We start from the raw sequence: 9,349 nt of genomic DNA on the forward strand, positions 1-9,349 counted from the left end.
AGCAGGTTTTTAACAAGGTCCTCTTCCCCTATTCTCCCCCTCCTCGCCTCAAATTTCAAGTGAAATTTGCTCAAGCTTCAGGTGATGGCCTTGTGCACCCAAACTCCCTTCCCTCCGGCACCCTCTGAATACTTGGACATTCCTCTTTATTGTTCACATTCCAACCCAGCACGGTCACATGCACACACGGATATAAAAATCCTTCGGGCCACAGCCCCAGGAGCCCGGCGGGGGCGGGGCTAGAGGGGCGGGGGCGGGGCCGCGGCAGACTCCTCCTACCGAGCCTCCCAGGCGATTGGCGTTTGCATAAACAACAGGAGAGCTGGAGAGGGGAAGCAGATTACAGGCAGGCGTGGGCTCGGGTGCGAAATAGGTACTTGGTACTTTCCCTCACGATCGGAACAGGAGGTATTTAACACCATAAAAACCCTCTTTCCCTCTCTCCTCACCCCAGAGCCAAAGTTCTGGGGCTAGGCTGGGGCGCGAACAGCACGGACACGCAGAGCGCCCCCTTTATCTGAGTACAGAACCAAAGGACTTTTCTTTCTTTCTTTCTTTTTTTTTTTTTTTAAAGTGTACTTGGGCGACGCTTAGGGCGCCCTCCGCAGTGCGCGCAGGGAAGTGCACGGAGGCTGCGGAGGCAGAGCTGCATGCGGGGTGCGGTCAGAGGTGGGCGAGAAGCAAAAGAAGGAAGATATGAGAGCGCGGCGTTTGGGGCTAGGGTGGGAAGGAAGGGCGAATAGGGACCATATTAGACTGGAGGGCTAACTAAAAGGGCACGGACTTAGCGACTCCTCGACGGAGCCTGCCTGGGAGAGGGGGGTCTCTGGGGACGCAGGGAGGGCTCCTGAAGCTGGCAGGCTGGTGGGAAGGAGAGGATCACAAACACTGCAGGGAAGTCTCGTCACTGCGAAGGGGACGCGGCATCCATCTCTCCTCGGCAACTGAGGACAGAGAAGGTCTGAGCACCTGCCCTCCCCGCGACTTCCTCTCCCCCTTCCTTCTCCCTTCCTGAACCAGGACACCGGGGCGGCGAGCGCCAGGGGGCCCTGGTCACCCAGAACCCCCACGCGAGCCACTGAGCCAAAACAAGCCCGCGGCCAGTGCGTGTGTGCGCCGCACTGTGTTTATAGCCTCAGGCCGAGTTTGTGCAGCCAAACGCGGGTGGCTGCGTTTCTGTGTTGGTCCAGGTGTGTCCCTGTCGCAGCCTCAGGCGTTCTGATGTATCAGAAAACCCGCAGGCTGGGAGGGGGTGAGGGCGGACAGAGGGAAGGGTGAGGGATTTGGTCCTTTCCTCTCCCCGCCAACCTCAGGCCTCCCACCCGCTTCCGAGTCGTATTCATTACCTTTGAAAATGCTCAGTTCTTCGTCCAGGGCGGGGCAGAAGGGAGGGAGGAGAGAGAGGAACAGGTGAGCTCTCGGGACCAGCAGCGCCCTCAGCCTCCTCCCGGCCACCCACCCCAGGTCTCGGATGTGAGTCCCCCACCCTTAGCTTTCTCTCCACCCCGCAGCCCGCCCGGAGTCTTCGGGTTCCTTCGTGGGGGAACCGGGGCCGCTCTCAGCAGGCCCCAGGCTTGGGAAGGGGGGAACCTGCCGCCCGCCGCTCCCTGCCCGCCTCACCTGGTCTAGTCTCCGCTGGGGCCGCCGCCCGCGCCTCCCCGGGCGCCCCCAGCTCCGCCCGTTCCCCCGTGGCCCGGGCCCTTCCGGCCGCGCTCTCCACTCTTTATCTTCTTCCGCGCCATGTGGCCCCGGAAACTCGCCTGGATTTTGGCAGCGGCTGCGTTGGCGCCAGGATCGTCCAGCGGGATGTCTAGGATGTCGTCGTCCGGCTTGGAGCACGCGCTCTCCTGGGGGCGGGGCAGGGGGGTACTCGTGGGGTGACTGGGCTGAGACCCCGCGAGGGTGAGATAGGAGTAGAGCCGTGAGGGGCCCGGGATGAGGGGGAGCCCCCTCGCGCGAGTGGGAAGCGCAGAGAGGGGAGCTGCGGGTGTGGAGAAATAGCTGAGCAAGGGCCGTGCACGCTGCTGTGTGTGTGTGTGTGTGTGTGTGTGTGTGTCCCTTCTGGAGAGAGGCAAGCAAAAAGTTAGGGTCAGGGTCAGGTGAACAGCTGGGTCTCCAACTCGGGAAAGAGTCGTGCACGGTGGAATGGGGTACAAGACAGCCAAATAGCCCTAAGTGAGGGAAGGGTCCATCACCATCCGCTGAGCTGGAGAGCAGCAGAGCTGATGGAGGATGGGCTGGGAGGAGCAAAGTAAACAGCGGCAGGGACTCCTGGAAGTGGCTGCTCCTCCCACGTTCTTAGAGGGTGCCTCCAGCTCAGAAGGGCCCCTTCTGAGTCCAGGATTCCCTGGGACAGGGTGTAGAAGGATCAGGCCAGTCCCTTCCCTAGCTAAGATCACATCAGGGCTCAAAGCTGGAATTAGGGTGAAGGTGGGGCTAACCCCTGGTAAGTCAGCCTCCCTCCACCTAGGGCTAGAGGCCCGGAGACTGCTTTGCCAGTGATTCTTCCTTTTCTTGTGCTCCCCTGGAGGTACTCAAACAGCAGAGAGGAGGTGGTCTGGAAGAAGCTACAGAGAAAAGGCTTCACTCCAAAAAAGGACAAAGGAAAGATAAGGAGGAGCAAGAAGCCCTTGGTGTTGTGTGCTCCAGAAGAAAGGCGTTATGACAATAGCTATCCATTAAGTACTTCTCTTGTTCCAGGCACAGTAACACAATGTTTTACAGACATTATTTTATTTAGTCCCGACAAAGCTATGACGCACCTTTTATTGTCATCCTAGCTAATAAAACTGATGATTCAAGTGTTCATAAACCTTGTATGAAGTCGTACAGATAGTTACTAATGGACCTAAGATTCTGACCCTTGCATGTCAGAGTCCAGAGTATATCTTCAACCCCTATTCGGTAGGATAAGCAAAGGCAGTCAAGAAAATGAGCCAAACTCTTCCTCGTGTTACCTAATGCTTTCTTGTCTTAGCTCCTTCACTTGCAATCAAAATCATCGTATCTACTCTATGGGTTGTGAGGAAGAATAAACAGCATGATATACATCCACTGTCTGGCACAATCTAGTTGCTCAATAAATGGTAGCAATTATCAATAAGTTGATATGAAATAGTTGTTTCTGTTGGCCAAAAAAACCCCCAAAATTCAATTTCATATGGATCAGCCTATAATAATCATATCCACTCCCAGTCTTCAGGTTTCTGTCTCCCACAGCCTACCCTAGCTGAGACAAGCAAAGGTTAGGGACTTGATGGTATTGATTTTAGAGGTAAGGCTCTGGAATGGAGAGGGCCTCAGTCTCTGAGCCCCTTTCTTGCTTAATATTATGCAAAGCACTAATGTGGGTTGGGATGTAGATGGTTACTATGGAGTTAAAAAGGCATTTCTCTTTTGATCTGACCCTCTGGTTTCTGGGCATTGTCTTTAGCCCCCCCCACCCCCCAAGGACTTCTACTGCTTTAAAAATCATACTTCACAATGCTGAACTTCACAGTTCTGCCATTTGTGCTCAAGATGCCCACAACTGATTTAAATGCAGTTAAACAGAGTTATTAAGAGCCAATATGGTTGTAGACAGGATTGGCATTCTTTTTGTCTTCTGCAGGTCTAGCTCTCTCTCTTTCTCTCTCTCTCTCTGACCTCTTATTCTCCATCTGTAATCAGAAACAACTCTTTTGAGTTCCCTGATTCTCAGAGCTCACGTCTCTCTTGGAATATCCTTAGGGAACAGTGATTTAAAACCAACCAACCAACCCATCCCTGACCCACTTATCCTTGGCCAGCAGCTAGGGAGGAAGGGGTCTCTTCCCCAACCACGCTGTGGCCAACCTGCTGTCTCTACCCACCTCAGCCAGATCCAGAATGGAAACCTGGAACAACAGGCAGAGCTACCCAACACACAGCTCCTCCCCCAGAGCCGCTCCTTCTCCCTCCAGCTTAATTCTCAGGGCATAGCTGCTAAGTGGCCTGTCCACAGGCAGAGCCAGAGAGAGAATAAATGGAATCCAGGAAGGGTCTCGGCTCTGGGCTGGTGCCTTCCAAAGCCTGAGAGCTCCGTATGAACCAGAGGTGAGAATGTGCTCTAGAGGGTCAAACAGGAACCATGACTTCTGGTCCCAAGTGGGCATACCACTTCACCTCGGGGAGGGGGGGGGGTGTCTCAGTTTCTTCAGCTGCAACTGGAACTTGGCCTAGAGGGATAAATCCTTTAGGTCCCCAATCCTAAAGGCCTTAAGAATTATCCCTGCCTGGGTGCCTGCATGGCTCATGGCTCGGTCAGTTAAGCATCTGCCTTTGGCTTAGGTCATGATCCTGGAGTCCCAGGACTGAGACCTGCATAGGGCTCATTGCTCAGTGGGGAGTCTGCTTCTCCCTCTGCTCCTCACCTCATTCTTGCATTATCTCTCTCTCAAATAAATAAATAAAGAAAATCTTTTAAGAAAATTATCCCTGCCTATTGCTTACTATAAGCTAGGCCCTATGCTTTGCATACATTACCTCACTTAATCCCCACTTCAGAGATCAAAAACAGCCTCAGAGACATTTTGTAACTTAACCAAAGCCACAGAGCTAACTAATTGGGATGGGATTCAGAAGCCTCAGGGCAGGTAATTATTTCTAGGAGTTCAGCTAGACCAAGTCAACCAGACTCAGTAAAAGAAAGGAGTGGGATCCAAAAAAATGTCTTTTTGCTTTTCATATTAGGTGAGTGGAGGGAAGTCATATATATGTGACTGTGTAAATCAGCAACTGGTACATTTGAATCAGCAGCTCTGCGTCTTAAAAAAAAAAACAAAAAAAACAAAAAACTGTTTTCTTCTCATTTCTGTTTGAGCCTCCTTACCGAGGGACAAGAAGGAAATAAGGCAGGATTAAGTGTTTACCATACACCAGGTCAGATGGTCAGCAAGGAGAGCCCCAGAATGAAAGATAAAGAGGGCTCTGCTTTGGGGTAACTGGCTGGCTCATGCAAGAGGGGGTTGACATTGAGGGGGTTGGGCATAGAGCTTACTTTAAAAAAAAAAAAAAAAGACAGTCTTGCCTCTAGACCCCAGGTGCACTCTGTTCTCTGCATGTCCCAGGTCCCTTCCAGCTCTCAGTCCACCTCCACAGAATGGGGATGGGGTAGGAAGAGGCTCAGTCCCAGCCTTGTACCAGCTCTCTGCCCCGGCCATCTGCCCCTGCACCTCTTCTCTTTTTTCTTATCTCCCCCGCCCCACACAATCTGACCATGGTGCTATCTCTTGCTTAGTCTTTTAGCCCTGCAGATCTGGGACAGGGTATCACAGGGTTGTTTTGATGATTAAATATAAAGTCAGACACATGGTAAACAATCACAAATTGACCAATATTATTGATGTTAATGAATCAAAATCATAATAACAACCACAATGATTCACCTCTAAGTTCTTTCTGCCTCTTGGTACCCAGACATAGGGAAGTTTCACCTCTTATAAACTGGGTTATTCTTTCCTTCCAAACCCCACTTTTTTCTTTTTAAGATTTTATTTATTTATTTGACAGAGAGAGATCACAAGTAGGCAGAGAGGCAGACAGAGAGGGAGGGGGAAGCAGGCTCCCTGCTGAGCAAAGATCCCAGGATCCTGAGATCATGAACTAAGCCAAAGGCAGAGGCTTAACCCACTGAGCCACCCAGGCGCCCCCTCACTTTTTTTTTTTTTTCTTTTGTAAGCCATAAGGTGGAGGGTGGGGAGCAGGTAAAGTCATAACCTCTGGTATCTTTAGCTGGGTTGACTGAATGACAAAGAATGCAAGGACTTTGGAGTAGCCTTTCTCCATATGTAGGGTCTAAAAATAAATAGTAATTAAAATTAAAAATAAACACATTTGATATATGTATGATCACTGTACTCCTCTAGTGTGCAAGGAGCCAGGTCCTGGGCCAGGCGTTCTCATACCCAAGTCACCTTAACAGCAACCTACTTTGGCATCAGGCACTCGCAGCATCCAGGTCTCCGTGTGGGCGCTGACAAATTGCAGACACTTCCTTGCCTCGCCAGCAGGGCTCTCTCGCGGTCACTTCACCCAGCCCCCTCCGGGGCTAGAAGGCATTGGGGGACGGGCCAAGCCCTCCCCAGAACCACACTGACTAGGCTCTCTGCTGCCCATCATCAGTCCTAAGCTAACCAATATGAACTGACTGTCCCCCCAAACTCCGGCCTTGCGCTGTACAGTGCACGAGGGTCACGGAGATCATCCTGTCTGCCCACCCACGGTGGCGGCAGTGGGATGGGGAATGGATGAAGGCGAAAGCTAGAGGAAAGGAGACGGAAAGGAGTCGCCGCAGCTTCGCTACAGTTTACAGCGTCTCTCTGGGGGAAGTTCCTCTTCTCGTCTAACCTGCAGCTTCGCAGCTGCGGAACCCTGCAGAGTCCCCGGTCCAACCTGGACTGCCTGGCGGATGGGCGTCCAGACGCCCCCGCGAGTTAGGGAGCATTTTTCCTAGGGCTTCCAAGTCAGGCTGGTACCTTCCACCACCCACCACCCACGTCTCAGCAGGCACCCCTTATTGCTCCTCGGTCTTCAGCACCCTCAAATGCACTTCCATCCCTTACTCTCCCTCCAGGGGGTTCTTGGGAGCCCCTTGCCCCAGATCAAGCTGAGTGCCGGTCCCCCCGGCCCTCTAACTTACGGTGCAGCAGTCCATGCTGGTGTTGGGGGTCCTTGGCTGGGGTACAGGCTGGCGCAGGGCGGGGGTGGGGTCTGTGTGGTGCTGGGTGGGGACTCTGGGGCCTTGGGGTGCCCGCTGACCAGCACCGAAGCAGCCGCTCTGCTCTCGGGTCCTCTCTCCCGCGCTCCGCTCCGCTCGCGAATGTAACCTGAGCCCTTCGGTGGAGAAGCCAATCAGGAGAAGCCTCGGGCAGGGCGGGCGGGGATTCTGCAGGGAGGACCACGCCCCCTCCCTGCTCCCTCCGCCTCGCTCCCGCTCTTGCCCCAACCCCTCCGCCTACACACTTCCATCCATTCCTCCTACACACCCCAGCCTCCCAAATTCAACCCCCTTGTTTGCTGAGGCGGCAGACTGCCAGGCAGATGTACGCCGCCGCAGGCAGAAGGAGGCCCCGACATCCCGGGCACAAACACACTCACATCTGGGCACAACACCCCTCCCACCCATATGTGGAAAACCACGCACCCCTCACCCATCTCCCCACATTTCCACAACTTAGAGTCCCAAATATGGCTCCCTCTAACTCCTTCCCTCCTCACCCTCGCCAGTCCTCAAAGAAAAGCCCCCTAAGACGTGCGTTTAAGAAGTCCCATCCTCGCTCTGCTAGGGAATCAAGAAAGCTGTCAGTACAGAACCTGAGGGTGAGTACACATTAAACACAAAAGCTCACAAGCCCCACATGTGCATAGATGGCCCTGCCCGGCTGGCTAAACCGCGCACTGCTACATCCAGACTCTACAGATACGACCTAAAAAAAATAACTGTATAGATCTTGTACACACGCTGTGCAGATAAATGCAGACGGTGCGCCGCCTACACAGGTGGGTAATCACCCTACCTGCTATGTCCCCATTACCTATTATCTAACTATCTATCTACCATCTATCTAATGTATGTATTTATGCATAGATACTAACTTGGGAGATATACCCTTCCTTCCCACTCCGCAGACCAGAATCTCCCTAATGTCTTTTTAAAAATTAATTTATTTTAGAAATAGAGAGAGGCAAAGAGAGAGAGAGAGCAAGGGTGGGGAGGAGCAGAGGGAGAGGGACAAGCTAAGGGGGGGGGTGGGGACCCGATGTGGGGCTGATCCCATCACCCCCGAGTTCATGACCTGAGCCAAAACTAAGAGTCCCTTGCTCAACCTGCTGAGCCACGCAGGCAACCCTCCCTAACCTTGATCCATTGCTTCAAAATAAAACATAAAACTGGCCACTCTCACCTTGTCCCTGGGAAGAAGAAAAATACCTGAAACCCTAAGTATTGGGAAATAGAAAAAATCGTTGTCTTTTGGGGTCCATGGTGGAGGAAGGATGTGGGCTTTGTGAGAGGCTGGAAAAGGGAGATATGGGACAGGCATGGTGGAGCAGCAGCATCTGTGGTGACCAGGGCCCCCCAGCCTGTCAGGGTGTAAGAGCTGGCTGCATGCTGTGTTAAGTGGATAGGGTAGGCCACATCTGAGGAAAATATAGTCTCTGTCAGCTAAGATCCCAGAAGAGGGAAGGCTACTCAGGCAGGCTGAGCAAGGAGGAGCAGAGCAGAAACAGAGCAAGGAGGGGACAGTGTCCTGTGGCTCTGCTTGGGACAGGGGATCCTGAAGGAGCACTGCAGTGAAGCCACAGCCCCTGGCCAGTCACAGCATGGCTGTTGCATGCTTCCTTCCTACCTGACTGGGCTACAGGCTTTGCTTGGCAAAGGGAAAATGAGTGGGAGGGAAATTCTGGTGGCCACTCATGGTGGGAACAGGGTTAGTCAGCTTGGTCCCCCAAATTGGGCTGGATGCTGGCTGGGATTCCAGGGCTTGGGGTATCGGGGTGTCTCTCCCAGCATGTTTGGGACCCACCCACCCTTGTAACTGAAAATCTGTTCCCCAATCTGTCTCTGGCACATGTTCTATCCCCCCCACCTCCACCAAATGGCAGGATGTCCTGGGAACTCAGCCCCTTGCCTAAATGAGGGGCACATCTGGGGCCTTAGCTTATGCCGGTTCCTGTTGGACTTCAAATCTAGAATCCAGAGGCGAAAAAGAAGGAGGAAATTGGGGACAGAATGGATATCAGGCCTGGACTCTGCTTTTCTCTTCCCAAATTAGAGCTGAGGAATTCGGGATTTAGCGAGTTTGCAGTAAAGTCTCCCAAGTTGCTAGGCAACATCCCTCTGCAGGCTGCGCTGCCTCTGGGCCCTTCTTCCTGCTGGTCAGAGCTGAAGGGGGGGTTCTCTTTACAACATGCACCCCTAAACTCCCACACAGGCAGCACAGCCCTTCCCTCTTCCTAAAAGCTGCCCTTGTGTGGGGTGAGGGCGTCCCTGAACACTGGCGGGCCCATGGGAGAGCAGAATGGCAACTGTCAGTTCTATCCTCAAAACAAGCATTTCAGCAACAGCCCACTTGAGGCGCCCACGCAGAACTGGCCACTGAACTTGCCGTGGGGGATGGGCAGTCTCCAAGGTAAGGAAAAGGTAGACAGAGAGGAAGGCAGAGACAGGAATCAGAAGACAGACACAACTCAAATAATCCAGAGGAAGAAGCAGCTACATGTACAGCCTCATTTAAATGACACACGCGCGGACCCAGAGGCACAGAAACAAGCCCTGCTCACATAACCACAGAGACACAAACTGTGGGCCCGTTGCCACCCACTGATATCC

The 9,349-nt window shown here is 53.1% G+C and overlaps 1 long non-coding RNA gene across 1 annotated transcript; it reads right to left on the reverse strand.

Annotated features, from left to right (window-relative positions):
* Nucleotides 1–129: 129 nt before the first annotated feature.
* NRGN lies at nucleotides 130–6,850 on the reverse strand. The gene is made up of 4 exons (XR_001179015.2): nucleotides 6,659–6,850; nucleotides 1,621–1,847; nucleotides 1,347–1,364; nucleotides 130–944 (listed from the first exon to the last, which is right to left on the reverse strand). It is a non-coding gene; the product is annotated as a neurogranin (long non-coding RNA).
* Between the last annotated feature and the right edge of the window lie 2,499 nt (nucleotides 6,851–9,349).

The sequence above is a fragment of the Mustela putorius genome, unplaced genomic scaffold, assembly GCF_011764305.1.
Source record: "Mustela putorius furo isolate JIRA1106 unplaced genomic scaffold, ASM1176430v1.1 tig00000460_pilon_pilon_pilon, whole genome shotgun sequence".
Lineage (NCBI taxonomy): Eukaryota > Metazoa > Chordata > Mammalia > Carnivora > Mustelidae > Mustela > Mustela putorius.